The sequence below is a fragment of the Cebus imitator genome, unplaced genomic scaffold, assembly GCF_001604975.1.
Source record: "Cebus imitator isolate Cc_AM_T3 unplaced genomic scaffold, Cebus_imitator-1.0 Scaffold60, whole genome shotgun sequence".
Taxonomy (NCBI): Eukaryota; Metazoa; Chordata; class Mammalia; order Primates; family Cebidae; genus Cebus; species Cebus imitator.
In genome coordinates, this window is record NW_016107375.1 from 8,292,937 (window position 1) to 8,309,222 (window position 16,286).

The following is a 16,286-nucleotide window of genomic DNA, read 5'->3' on the forward strand; positions in this document are numbered from 1 at the left end:
GTCATGGATGGAATGCAAGTGCCATCTATATCAAGTTAAGTAATGCAGTCAAATAAAAAGCATACTTAAAGTAGAAAGAATTTTTTTTTCTAACACTTTGCTTTAGAGTGAAATTCCCTTGAATATTGACAAGAAGTAAATGGAAGCAAACATCATCACATCACAAGGGGTTATAGGAGTGATACAAAGCTTGGATGATTGTAGTTAAATATACAGAGACCTGAGAGGAGAAAATGCATGCACTTCCATGGAATATGGACAGATACAAAGAACCATATTACACATGTAAGCTGCTGTCCAGGCAGGCAATGAAGCATTATTCATAAGCTCACAAAGGCCATTTGAAATGTAGAAATAGCCAAAATGCAAGACTGCATAGAGCAAGTACACTGTGATACAGATACTCGTGTACAGATGTGCTTTGGAAAGAGAGAATTCTCAACAGCTTTTCCCAGTTCATAATGTATTTTTGAGTGGAAGAGCATGTTATTAGCTTGTGAGTCTCTACATAAGGACACCTTTATCTGTATAGGGAATTAGTGCCAAGAATGACAAGTAAGGAATCCATGACAAGAAAACACTTTGGAAATTGACCCCGAAACATGTTTAGAAGAGTGACAAGAAGCTGTGCAGTTCAAAGGATTTGGGCATATACCTTGTAATCATTTAGTAATCCAGTTCTGAAAAAACTCAGTAACTTAGGATCCCTAGAGAAAAGGGAGTCGCTTCAGTAGGTACTTCATTTATTGTATGCCATGCTTCCAATCCGACTACTTTTATAGGTTAGGCCAATGTGTTTACCTTCCATTGGATGTAGAAATTCACAGAACTATGATGCACATGACAAGCAGCACACACGATTTTATACAATTCTTATCCTGAATGCAAATTCCTAATTTGTTTCTGAGAATTTATTTCCAGGTATCTGTCTTCAGATTTTAGTTTTGATTCCAGAGTTACTGAAGTTAGTGCAAAAGCAAAAAGGAAAATTACCTTTATCACCTTGCCTTCTTGGATGAGCACTTATTTTAAGATTCATTTGATTTTTTTTTCTAGCTGCTCCATGAATTCAAAATGTGCTGACATAAAGAAAAGCAAACATATGCCTAATCATAAAGAAAAGTCAGTTAAATGTAAGATTCAAGAAATCTTCAAGGTAGGGGACGTGTTTAACAAAAAAGAATTGTCAAAGTGATGTGTTATGTAGTGCCCCCACGATGAGACAGAGTTGTTTTTTTCCCACCTTTCTTTACAAGGTTCATGTTGCTTACTTCTTTAGATGGTTTTGCAAATGCAGTGACTATTAAGTTACAAATAGGGCCAGGCCGAGTTCCGTAGCTCAGGCCTATAATTCTACCACTTTGGGAAGCTGAGGCAGGCAGATCACTTGATCTCAGGAGTTAGAGCCCAGACTGGGAAATATGGCAAAACCTCAACTCTACAAAAATAAAAACACAAAAATACAAAAAATTATCTGGGCATGGTGGTGCATGCCTGTAGTCCCAGCTACTTGGGGGACTGAGGCAGGAGGATCTCTTGAGCCCAGGAGGTCAAGGCTGCAGTGAGCTAAGATCATACCATTTGAAATGTAGAAATAGCCAAAATGCAAGACTGTATAGAGCAAGTAAACTGTGATACAGATGCTCATGTACAGATTTGCTTTCAAAAGAGATAGAATGTTCAACAGCCTTTCCCAGTTCAGAATGCATTTTTGAGTGGATGAGAATGTTATTAGTTTGTGTACTCCAGCCAGGGTGACAAAGTGAGACCCTGTCTCAAAAAAAAAAAGTTATGAATAGTACCTGAGAGAAGTAACTTCAGAAAGCCATTATGACCCAATGCTAAATTGAATCTAATTAATCAGATAAATCTGGGCCAGGATTTATCTGATTTATCTGAAAAGCCCAGGAAAGTGAAAACAGAGTTGATAAAGTGAAGGAGAAGTCAAATTTAGGCGTGAGTAAATTCCTTACTCCGTGTGAAGCACTGTGTGGTAACTCACTCATAGGCAGGTGTTGAACAATGAGAACACGTTGACTCAGGGAGAGGAGCAGCACATACTGGGGGCAGTTGCAGGGGGGTTAGAGGAGGGACAGCAGGTTATGGGAAGGATGGGGAGGGATAACATGGGGAGAAATGCAGGATATAGTATGCACCTATGCAACAACGCTGCATGACCTGCACATGCACCCCAGAACCTAAAGTAAAATAAAATAAAAATTAAAAAAAAATTCTAGGAGTCCTGAATGCCTGAGAGGTGAGAAAGAAAAAAAAAAAGGAAATGTAGACAATGAACAAAAAAATGATGGAGACAAAATTTTTCTTTCTTTATCTTTTTGTACAAAAAACCACCCTCGAGTAATGCTCTTACCCTGGCCATATGGAAGGCTAAGGGGAATACTGCTGCAAAAACAGGGAAGAGAATTCCAATTTGACCTTCACACCGTCTGTCTCCTTTAATTCTTCATCATCTACTTTGGGAGGCATAAGTAAAAAGAAAACTTTAGAAAGAGTTTGAAAGAAATTAACATAAAGTTTAAAAGATGAAAATACAATATCGGGGGAGAAGCTTGCAGAATTGAATTTCTTCCTTCTCTAAGTTTCTGTAGTAATTTTAATCTAGAATGTGGTAACAAAATCTGTTTGTCCAATAGAATGAGTTTCTGAAAACAAAACAAAAAAGAACTGTCAATCTCACTTCATAGGGGAGATGAGGTCACTTAGCCCCATTTTCTAAAACATGCATGTGTTGCTGTATATGCTACATAGATGGATATTGATAGTCTTTGTTAATTCCATCAACAAGAGAAGAGAGGAGACTAACAAAGGTTTACAATGCCAGAAATGGGTTTGCTTTCTATATTTAAAAGGGATGAAAATTTCAACGAGGACCTGACTCAAACTTGAGACAGTCCCAAATGTTGCTAATAATAACTTTAAGCCTGGTTGGTGTAGATAAATAATTTCTGGACAGATAAAGCATAATTCATAAGTAATTGGATTTGGAAGGATGTTGAGAATAGACTGAAATAAAATGTATTTACTCTCAAGACGGGGTTAGGTTATTTTAAAGCTATGTTAAACATGTCACTCTTTATCCCTGTAAATCATCAACCATCAGAATGAGTCAGTGTGCATATCCACTTATAGCACTGAGGACATGTTATTGTGCTTTTCCGTTGCTTATAAACTTATCTTCCTCACTGGAATATAATCTCCTAAATATAGACTCAGATATTTTAATTCATCCTCAGATACTTAATAGATGCTTATTGGATGAACAATTGAAACAAGTACAAACTTGTTATGTTGGTGTTCAACCTGTGTTCACAAACTCTTCCTTGGCTATTTCCAATATGTTATCACTATTGTCCTGTACAAACACTATTAAGATTTACCTTCTGTACTCACTACATCTGTTTAAATCTTTCCTTTTCAAAGAAACTTTTGTTGCAGTTATATGATGCAGGGGCAATTTGTACACTTTCCTTTGCTTAATCCTGTGTAAATCAGTCCACTAATAACAGTTTATTTTGGAAACTAATATTGCAAAGTGAAATTTTGTTCTACCTTATGACAATACAGATGAGATATTTTTGATGCAGAAAATCCCAGTGAATAATAAAAAATAAATATTCCAGAAAGAATAATTGAACTTGGTAAGGTCATAGGATATAAAGGCAATGCAGAAAACTCAATTGTGTGTTTCTTCTCACAAACAATGCACATTTAAAAACCAAAATTTAAAACACAGTATCATTTATAATACATTTACAAATAATAAAATACTTAGGCATCAATCTAACAAAATATACACAGGGTTTGTATTTGGAACACCACAAAATGTGGATAAAAAAAAAAAAGAAAACAAAGAAGATGTAAATAAATGGAGAGACTTACCAGGTTCATGGTTTGCAAGATTCAGCACAGTAAAGATGTCAGTTCTTCTCTAAATGATCTGTGGATTTAATATAATATCAATACAAATCCCAGATGGAGTTTTGTAGATGTAGACAAGTTCATTCCATAAAATTTATATGAATGGACAAAGGAACTAGAACACCTAAAAAATTTGGGGAAAAAATATTGGAGGAATCACATTAGGAGTTAAAATGTAATATAAAACTACAGACATAAATACAGTTTGGTATTGGCAAAGGTATAGATATATCGATCAATAGAATAGAGAGTTCAGAAATGTATGCATGCAAATATGGTCATTTCTTCTTGAAAAAGATGCAAAAGCAATTAAATGGAAAAAGGAAATTCTTTTCAACAATGATGCTGGAGCAATTGGTAATCCATATGTAAACAAAAGTGAACCTGGACCTAAACATCATACCTTATTTTAAAATTAACTCCAAATGAATTATAGATCTAAGTGTAAATGCAAATAAATATAAACTTATAAAATAAAGTCTTTCTGAACGAGGTTAAGCTAAGAGTTTTAGAAATTATACCAACACCATGATCCATTGTGAGCAACCCTCCATATATACACAGAAGAAGGAAGGCTAAGCAGAATCCTGGCACAATTAATGCCTGAAGAATAGCTCAGCTTATAGTGTTTACTACTCAGTTATTTCCTTTTATATAATCCTTCATATATTAGTTTATAGAATTAGAGCTTGAAGAATATCTCAGTTTATAGTGATTACGACTCAGCTATTTCCTTTTAGATAATCCTTTATATATAATCATAGTTTATAGAATTAACACTTAAAGAATATCTCAGTTTATAATCTTACTACTCAGTTATTTCCCTATATGTATATAACTGTACCTTGGTTCATAATTGGAGGAATGCCTAGAGCAGACATGGTACAGAGCATGAATTAAAGAATAAGCAGCTCATAGTCAGAGGAATGTCTAGAGCAGATATGGTGCAGAACATGATTTAAAGGAAAAGCAGTTATACCAGGACAATAATCCATGGCCCAGGCAGCAGCATTCAGTATCGTAAAGATACCGGCTGTATGGCAGGCTTGGGGCAAGAGCCACTCCTCCTTGTAAAGGAGTTGTAGGACCTTGTGTCCAGTTCTTGTGGAAGGCTGCCCTCAGACTGACAATCCCTTGAGCATCTGAGGGCTCAAAACCCCTTTGAATAATCGCACCTTGGTGACTGTGAACTGTATCAGCTCTTGTTACTGTGTTAGATCAAAAGCATCCTTCTACAGAACTCATTGGAGTTCTACCAGCAAGTGGCTGTAGACCCTGACAGCTCTGTCACTGCAGTGTGACTTTAAGCATCCTCCTATAGATCTTCTTAGGAGCAGCATGCCCATAGATAGAGGTGTTGCACACTGCACCCTCTTCTTTGGGCATGGCCCACCTCCATGGCTTGGTGACCTAATGGGGGTGGACCCCTTACTGTGCACTGTCCACCTCCTAGCTTAGGTGACCTAATGGGGGTGGCTCCCTTGTTTTGTTGCTCATGACCCTATCACTATCCTTAAAGATGACTTCACTCACTACCCTGCCCCTAACCTATACCCAATAAATGCAGATGCTTCTGGACATTCAGATCTAGCCTGTCTCTGCTTAGAGGTAGCATGGCCTCCCTGAGCCCAGCTGCACTTTATTTGTACTTCTGTGTCCTGTCTCTTTATTTCTTGGATCCTATGCCTCAGCACAGCATAAGGGACACCCCACAACCCTGTGGGACCCTTAGCCCTACAATCCATAAAGAAGCAAGATGATAAATTGTACTTTTGACAATGCAAAGACAGGATACAGATTAGTAGGAAATATTTGTAAATCACACATTCAACAGGAGATATCTACATGTCTATAGTCCACTAAAACATATTAAGGAATATCAAAATTTAGCAATAATAAAATGAAACAACCTATTTTAAAAAGTGGATGTAGAATTCAGATATTTCACCGGAGAGAATAAATATATGGTATGTAAGCACATGAAAAGGTGTTCAGTGGCATTAACCATAAATGATGCAAATTAAAACCACAATAAAGCATTACTATATACCTTGCATACCTAGTCGAAAGACCAAAATGAAAAATATAGAAAATACCAAATGCTGATGAGTATATAGAACAAATGGAACACTCATACATTATTAATGGGAATGCAAAATCCTAGTCACTTTGGAAAATAGTTTGGCTATTTTTTTCTTTTTCTTTTCCTTTCAGATGGAGTCCCGCTCTGTTACGCAGGCTGAAGTACAATGATGTGATTTTGACTCAGTGCAATCTTCACTTTCCGGGTTCAAACAATTCTCTTGGCTTAGCCTCCCAGGTAGCTGGCACTACAGGTGTATACCACCACACCTGGCTAATTTTTTTTTTTTTTTTTGGATTTTCAGTAGAGACGGGATTTCACCATATTGGCCAGGCTGGTGTCGAACTCCTGACCTCAAGTGATCCACCCATCTTGGCCTCCAAAGTGCTGACTGTGCCCAGCCCAGCAATTTCTTATCAAATAATATACAAACCTATTACAAGACTCCATGGCTGATTTTTCACCCAATGAAGGACATTTGGTTTCTTTCCAGTTTTTTGTTTCTTCTTTTCTCCTCTTCCCTCCTTTTTTCCTTTCTTGCTTGCTTTCTCACTCACCTTCCTGTCTAACTTCTTCCTTTTTCCCCTATAGTCTTACTGTCCTCTCTCTCATCTCCCTACTCCTTTACCATTTTCTCTGTGTTTTTGCCTTTTCTTCCTTTCTTTATTTGTTGGCCCATGCCATATTCTGGACATTGACAAAAATTTAGCCTTAGATGTTTAGATGGCAGTTCATAATTTTCCATAACTTTTAGTAGAAATAATCAGGAATTTTGAAAGTCATGACTGCACATCCAACGGACTAAATGTGGTTGAATGCCTAAAGTGAGTAAGTAGGCTATAGTTCAATTAAAAATAATTAATTTCAGTAAAAGATGGAAGGGGTTAGAAAAATGTGCAAACCTGACTAAATTAATTTCAGTAATTTCTAACCAGGGTTATTCACTGTCACCTAAAAAATAACATTTTAATAGTTGTGATTTAACTCACTAAGCTATCATTGACGTTTCCTTTCTTTATTGGTGATACCTTCTCAGATATCAAATGATTTCCTAAGTTAACCTTTCAATATGTTTTCTTTTTCCTTCCTTACCACTGTTAAAAGCATATTGTAGATTTTGATCTTAATTTCTCCGATACTGCTTATGAGTGTATGTCCTGCCTTCCAAGGAGATATACTGTAAAAAGAAACAAAGCAGCATGATTATTACATGATTTTAGATGCTCAGGGGAGGACACAGGTGATTTCACCCCTTTTGTAAGTTCCTGGAGTATAGAATGATATTTGGTTCCATTCACAGATGTAAGTCTTTAAAATGCACATGTCCTCAAGAGAAGTCACAAAAATATTTTATTTCAAGATTCGCTGTAAGAAACTATTGCTAGCCTTTCACCTGAAAGTAGATATAAATCTGAAGGGATGGGGGAAAAACGATAAGCAGATGAATGTTAAACTTGTGTGAAGAAGTGAGTACCGTGAAGTAAAGGAAGTTTACATAAAGCAAAGATATATTTCATCTTTTTGCAGGGAGAAGGGGCATGTTGATTGCTACATGTAGATTTTTGGCATTGGAAGTAACACCGGATACAGGGTTCAGTGATGTAGAAATCAAAGGCATTTTATCTGGGGTAGAGAACAATGCTATAGCGTCTAATAATTGAAAGAAAGCTTGCAGGTCATGGAGTTCTATACTTTCCAATCCTTACTCCACCATTCTGATGCTACATAATTATTCCAGCTCCCTGAACTTCATCCCTAGCTGCGTTATATATATAATCGGACTCCACACATGCTGTGCAGCTCCTAGGATTGTTGGGTGAAAGCTGAGACCTTTATCGTCTACATTTCATTTGCTAAGGCTGAGACCATGGTGAAGAACATTTGGAAATGCATATTCATTTTATGTAGAAGTTCAAGAAGTTCACATTTCATATACATTGTCTTCAACAATCTTTATGCAGAGTTTTTTCCTACTCCTTTCTTCCTACTAACCACCTATTTTTACTCTATATATACTGGGATAAAAGGAATAGCTCAGAGTTAATATGTTACTGTAAATACAAAGAGTAAGTGCAAATATTTGATTATGAGATAGAATTTAAAGTGAGCAGATAGTTAAAACATTAAAGATTGCTCAGAAGAATACTCAGGCTTTATTTTTTAAAAAACAACCTTAGGTACATCTTAAATGTATGCATGGGCCATCTCTAATTCCACTTTTTTTAAGTCCAATTACCAGTCACATTCTTCTCCCTATAGGCATTTATAAGCATGTATAGGCACGTATAAACGTGTGCTTGAAAATATATTTGCCTTGGAAAAACATGTAGCAATAAGTTTATGAAAACACATAACTTTTGGTAAACTTTTCTGACATACAGCATATATAAACAAGAGTACACAAATTATAACATAACAACTTAATGAATTAAAAACAAACAAAAAACAATATAGCATCTCCCCCAATCAATACAGAGAATATCAACAACCTAGAAACCGCCTATGTACTCCATACCAGTTACTGACCCGTACAAATATAATCACTATATGGACTTTACCACTATTGATTAAGTTTTCTGGTAAAATGTAATTTAAATAAGTGGAATCACATAATATTCACTCTTTTTCTCTTTGGTTTCTTTCACTTGACATTATATTTACTAAATATATTTTTCTTATATGTGGCAGCATTTTGTTTTTCATATCTGATAGTATTCTACTGAATACACTTATTTATCCAATTTAATATTGATAGGAAAAGCAAGCTGTTTCTAATTTTTGGCAACTGCAAATAACACTGCTATGAACACTCTAGTCATTTCAATTTAGAATTTAGCAATAGGTGGAATTGGAGGACCTTAATATGTGGCTGCGTTCTGCTTACTAAATACTGTAAAACATTTTTTAAAAATGTTTGTACTCACATAAACACACCAAAGCACAAAGCAACAACTCTTATTGCCTTATATTTTTGTTGACACTTAGTACCTACCCCATCAATCCTTTTAGTAAGTATGTAGTACTATCCATTATGAGTGATTTTAATTTGCATGTTTTTAGTGACTGCTGCCAAGCTCCTTTCCTACGATCATCCACCTTTGGGATACTATGCCTTTCTTTTTTTCTGTCTTTCTTTCTTTCTTTTTTTTTTTTTTTTNTTGAGTTGGAGTCTCACTCTGTTGGCCAGGCTAGAGTGCCATGTCTCCTTCTCAGCTCACTGCACGGTAGCCCTCCCAGGTTTAAGCAATTCTCCTGCTTCAGCCTCCTGAGTACCTGGGATTACAGGTGCCTGCCACGACACCTGGCTAATTATTTTGTATTATTAGTAGAGACGGGGTTTCACCATGTTGGCCAGGCTGGTCTTGAACTTCTGACCTTGTGATCCACCTGCCTCAGCCTCCCAACGTGCTGGGATTACAGGTGTGAGCCACAGCACCCGGCCAGGATATTATGCCTTTCTTAGCAAAGTGTCTCTACAAGGCTTTTGTCCATTTTTATTGGAAGGTCTGTCTCTTAAACATTGATTTTTCTTTAAATATTTTGGAAACGAATTCCTATATCAGGAATATACATTGCAAATATACTCACTAACTTCTACTCTGTGGCTTGCCTTTTTTTGTTCTTGAGTCATTTGTAATTTGTATTCTTCCCTCTTTTCTTTTCCTGTCAATGTTATCAGGAATTGTATACCTGGAGAGTATACACCGTATACTCTCTAAGCACATTTAGAGCTATTTTCTGTAGATTTTATCATCGTTATCATTATTATTCAGTTCACAATTTTTCCCTCTAATTTCTATTGAGATTCTTCAGTGATCTATATTCACTGTTCTCTTGTAAAGATTATTGGGTAAGGTAGTTGAAAACTAGGTCAATTTTATTAATTTGTTTATTCTATGTCTGTACTAATTTTTGTTTGCTTTTTGCATCAGTTGTGACAAAATGATGTAGAATTTTATATTTCTCATACAGTTCTACCATGATTGTTTTATATATTTTAAAGCTATATATATGATCACATACAAATTTAAGAGTTTTATATCTTCCTTACATCGTGAAAAATTTATCACCCTACCCTATATTGCTGTATTAAAATGTTATCTTTTCTAATTCCATTTTGTCTGAATTAAAAATCTACTTTTCTCATGTACACACATATATCAGAATATATATGTGTGTGTGTGTGTGTGTGTGTGTGTGTGTGTGTGCAAAGTAATTGCGGTTTTTGTCATTGAAATTAATGTCATAAACCTCAATTACTTTTATACAAACCTAACAGAATATATTATATCATATGGTATATATATATTCCATGTGATATTATATATATTTCTATTTATATATGTGTGTATGTGTGTATGTGTGTGTGTGTGTGTGTGTGTGTGTGTGTATGTGTGTGTATTATCCTTCGGTTGGTGTACAGAGATATGATTTTTTTCTTTTCACTTTATTGTTTTCTCTTTTTTAAATTTTGTCTCTCGTAAGCAGTATAGAATTAGTCAGTTGGTTTTATATCCTTTTCCTAGTTTGACAAACTCTTTTTTTCTTTTTGAAAGGAGTATTTATTAATTCATTAATGTAATGATATTTTTAGGTTAATGTACTCCAAATTGTTACTCACAGTCTATTAAACTGCTTATTTCTCTCTCTTTTCTATTTTTTTCTTTTAGCTTTTATTAGCTTTTTAGTACTTCTTAATGATATTTTTTCCTACTGTTGTTTGTAATTACCTTGGAGATTACAAATTCAAGTTACTACTTTTAACATTTCCTATATTTTAAAACATTGAAACTTAACTTATTCCATTTTACCCCTTAAATTATTGTTGACCATACAATTTGAAATCCCTCTATATGTTACTTCACACCATACATATTTATTATTAATATTCATTTATACTTAGACATATTTTTACGCTTTTCCATGTTTTTTGTTTTGCCCTGCATTTGTATTTTGTCTGTGATCATTTTTCTTTCATTAGTCAACATTTGCCATCAACGGATTTTCTCATTTTCCACTTTTCTAGAAACTTCTTTCTTTCACCTTGGTTTTTGCTGTCATTAAATTTTAAGATTGGCAGTCATTCTCTTATAGCATTTTAAAGTTGCTATTCTACTGTCTTCAGACATCTGTCCTCTCTAGCGAGGTGTCGGCTGAGTCTTATTGCTGCATTTTGAACATTATTATCTCATTTTCTAATTGCTTTCCAGATTTTTTCTTTGCCTTTTGTTCTTAGTCATTTAACTATGAGGCTTTACGTGATTTTCTTTTAAACTTGCTTGGAATTTTTAGTTCCTTTTGAATATATGGATTGATCTTTTTCATTGGGTTGAGAAATTTCATTGTCACTTATTTTACTTCAAATATTGCTTCTACCTCATTTTGTCTTTCCCTCACTTCTGGGTTGCCAAATTTTACTTCTGCTACCACTGTTTACCATTTTTCATTGTATCTCTTAAACTGTTTCCTGAATTTCCATACTTTTAGTGCTCCATTTTAGTCTGGATATTATCTGTAGACTTTTCTTCTGGTTCACCAATCCTCTTTATTACTTTATTCAGTCTTCTGTTCATTATGTTCACTTACTTCTTATTTTGGACAAAACTGTGTTTTCTAGGTCTAGAATGTTATTCTGAGCTTTCTAAATTCTAATTCTCTGGTTAATAGCTTTATTTTATTATCTCATCAATATTAATGAAGTTATCTATGTCGTTACTCTATGGACCTATTTTTATTGCATATTGTCTCCTTGATATTTTTTAACTGTATGCTAGAAATTGTATATAAAAAATTGTAGCAGCTATAGGTGATATTATCTTTTTCGGATTGAGTTTGAATATCCCTGGTAGAATGACTTTGTGGGGAAATACATTACATTTATCGACTCAGGAACTAAGCTACATGGAGCTAGGGTTATAAGGTTCATTCTACTACTGATTTATCTGTTGTCCTTGGTGTAGTTATTCAGCATTCTCAACTAGAGTTGTGGAGGTTACTAAGAGTTCTTTTTATTGATGGACAATATGGCATATTTTGTATTCTCAGCACCACGAGTCAGCTGAAGCCATCATTTTGTTCTTTCAGTGACTTTCTGCTTAACTTCTACACCTCTCGTCTGAAAGTTGAAAGTTGAAATACTGAGCATATGTCTTGGGTCTAAAAATCACTGAGGACAGCAACCATTTCTGTATCTTCTTCCTTTTGAGGATTCCAGCCAGTTTTTTCCTAGCTCCCTAGGCATTTCCTAACTATATTACTTCTTCAGTCCTATGAGATTGGTAAAATATCTACTTGCATTTCTATTTTTTAGCCTGTTTCATTTTCTGATTTCTCCATTTTTTAAATATTTCTTTTAAGAATCAAAAAATTTCCTGAGAGGAAAAGTGACTTGCAAAATGTCAGCTTACCTCTCTGTAGTTTCCCTCGTATTTTGGTCCTAGAAGCTTTAGTTGCCTCATCAATTCATAAATGCTGTAATACTAACTTTTTCAAACACATTTCATATGGCTTTCTAATTATTCTTGGCAGGCCTACCACAAATAAAATCCATTATAACTTAAATAGTATTTTTCCATAACTCTAATTCTCTCTTTAACATAATATTTTATAAGATATCAGTATTTTGGAATATATAAGTATTTTAGATATAGATAGAGAATTCAGAATTACAGAATCCTAACTCAATTTATTCATTCATATCGCAGCAGACATTTATAGGTGGCCTTCAACTTCCTGCTACCACAATACTGCCATGTATATTATCCACCATGGACCTCCCGACCCTGTGTAAAAATTTCTCTGTTATTTACACGTGCTGGTGAGGAGATTGTTGGTTTGTTGGTTTATTGGATGCACACACACACACACACACACACACACAAACACACACACTACTTCTTTCAATGATGTTCTACTATATAATCATTGAAGATTATAGTTTCTTGATTTTTAGGTCCATATCTTTTAATAGAACATTTTATATTTTTATATCTTCTCACTTTTCTTAGACTTCCTAGTAAATAATTGAGGAAAAAAATATTTGAGGAAATACCTCTGTTCTCTAAGAGTTTTCATGTCTTGAAAATAATTTGAATTTTACAGTTCGAATTTTTAAAAAAATGACAGTAAAACTTTGTCATTCAAAAAAAAAAAAAAAAAAAACCCAAACCTCAATTAAAATGGTCTGTAAGTGGTTGGAAGAAGTAATAATCTCTGTAATTAGCAGTCGTGTTGCTGTATATTTCTCATCAATATTTTTCATAATTTTGCTTTATGCATCGGATGGTAAGCTATTTGGAACATAAGCCTTAAAAACGGTTCCCTTTTTATTGTCAGTATATACTTTCACATTGTTAAATTGCATATTTTATTTATTTTGATGTTTTATTCTTAACTTTTTTTTTTTTCCTGAGATGAGGTCTCACTCTGTCACCTAGGCTGAAGTGCAGGGAAGCCATCATGGCTCTCTGCAACCTTGGCCTCTTGGGCTCAGATGATCCTCCCACCTTCACCTCCCAAGTATCTGGGACCAAAGGGCATGCCACCATACCAAAATATTTTTTATAATTTTTGCAGAGACAGAGCTTTTCCACATTGGCCAGGTTGGTCTGGAACTCCTGGGCTCAAACAGTCTGCCTACCTTGATCTCCAAAAGTGCTGGGATCAAAGGCATGCCACCAAGCCTGGCCAATTTTATTCTTGACTTTTTAACTTAAACTTAATTTTTTTCATTTCTCTATGTTTAATAAATCATTGTGCATTATGTTATTTAAGTATTTTGGCCACTTCACTTAATTATTTTTACTGTGAGCAGCATATGGTTAAACTTTATTTTTTAACTCAATGTAAGACCTTTTACCTTGGAATTTGTAAATCTTCTATGCTTACTTAGATGATTAGATTTTACTCACTTTATCTGCTTGTTTTTCTTTTGTATTATTTTTATGATTCATTTTGACCTTATTTTTGCTTCCTGCTTTTTGTTATATCTGTCTATTTTGTGTAAGACTATATGTAATCCAGTAATTTTTTGAGCTTTTATCCATACCAATTTTACCAGGGTTTATGTTTTGAAAGTAAATATTGCCTGATAACAAAACATTTGTTACATCTCCATTACCTAAAATGAATAATTTAGTATACTTCTGCTCTGCCCAATTCCAGTTTTTTAGTGATAATGGAAGGCTAAGAGAGATCTTACTTAGGAATACATTGAAAAATGTGAGAGAGGAGCTAGTAAGAAACACCTTCAAGATAAACGGAAAGAAAAAATCTGCTAGAATGGTTCTAGATCAAGTTCTTGTTGAGATACCATGACCTAGCAATTTGAGAAGTGGATTCAAAGGCCACAGTGTGAAGGCAGACCTGAAATGTAAAAATAAAATGGAGACAGGAGTGATTTAAAAAATAGTACAGAGAAGATAAAAGACAAATAAGAATCTTGTGGAATATTGGGGGTTAGCATTAATGAAGGCCTTTGGTTTATCTTTTTGGGAATTGTTGTTATGTAGATCAAGGATATGTCAAGCTGACTTAAAAGATTTCACTACAGATAGTCTTATAAGAATTTAAATCAGAAGAAATCCATGAGTGCTAATAAGTTAGAACTTCACAGTACAAATGAAACTTCAACTGATTCTTAAAGTTTAAAGAATTTATAGGTAGATACAGGGAAAGAAGGAATGCAATCTGCGTAAGAATCATAAGGAATCCATAGTCAGCAAGAAAGGGTCAATAAGAATAGACTGAATAAGAGAGATGTGATGGCTGTAGGATAGCGCTGACCAGAGTTTGTAGAAAGTACAAGCCAAAATAAATATGCATGTAACTATGATCTAAAAGTGTTTTTCTAGTTCTGGAGAAAAAGCTGTCAATTTCTTCTATAGTCTGCAAGCTCCATGAAGACAAAGATCATTTTATTTTCATGTTGACAAATATAAACCCCTCACTTAGCAGAAAATCTAATGATACATGTTTAATATGTGTTGAAAGAAAATAAAAAAAGAAGAATATAAGCTTTATTTATTTATTTAGTGGCTTGGGTTCACTGTCATTTACAAACTATTAAACGCATATAGTAAATGCTGAATATGTTGAAGAAAAACAAATGTAGTAAAGGGATTTCTGTGATACCAAATGAGGATACATTTGTCTTGCAGGATTTTTACTTGGGTGCGCTTGTAATATAAATCTATTCCATTAGCATTAGAGCCAGGATTCATAATATAATAATAAGGAACAGTGAAATAATTATCCATTTCCCATTATGAGATACTTCAGTCTACTCCACCCACATACCAGTAAAATGATATTTTATTACTAATCTAGGAATTATTAAAGATTGCTGAAGATCACACCAACATTTTCAAAACCTTTTGAAATTATCTTTCGCTTAGCATGAGGCTCTAAATACATTAATCGTAATATTTTTTGAAGAAGGGAACAGAGAAAATACAGACTGAACAATGCAATTAATAAATAACATAAATAAACTGATAATTAAAAATCAAAATACATACTAATTAAATTAAATTATAAAATAAAAACAATCATATAACTAGTCATCCATAGCTTTCAAATTAAACTGAATTTCTTAAAACTAAGTGTTCTGTTCATTGTTTCTCAAATTATAAATAGACATTTGCAATAGGGAAAAAAAAGTATTGTAAAAGTTGAACCACTTTAACAGTGAAAGAATCATTCTGAAGTAAATACTGCCGCCTGCACAGAATGGTCTGTGTTTGCCAAAGCAAGAACTTGTTTGAGGCTGTGTGTTTTAGGTGGTAAAAAAGTGGTTACCTAGCAACAACTCCTCCCCCCAAGTCTCCCCTGCTAGAGCAGTATTTTGCATGTCAATGAATTGATAACTTGTTTAATGGATCTAAAAAGAATGATTCAATAATGTGGTAGGGTGTGAATCTCAATCATAAGAAACTTACAGATTTTTCTCTTTGTGGGGTCTGTCTGCTGCCCACTCCTCATCTGGTGTTGCTAGAAGCTTGTCTAAAGAGATCGGATAATAACTAAAATGTTATTCATCAAATGAAAACGAGGGAAACTTCTGACATTTTAATTAATAACAGCTCTTTTCAGTTTGCTTATAAGGCAAGGAATGAAATAGTTACTAAGTTCATAATAGCATTAGCTCTGGGCAAGAGGTTATCAAGATGTGAGACAGCACAGGATGGGGTGCGTTCCATAGAAATAGAGTTTAAGCAATCTGTACAGTTTACAGAAAGCAACATTTTACCATCTGAAGGTAAAA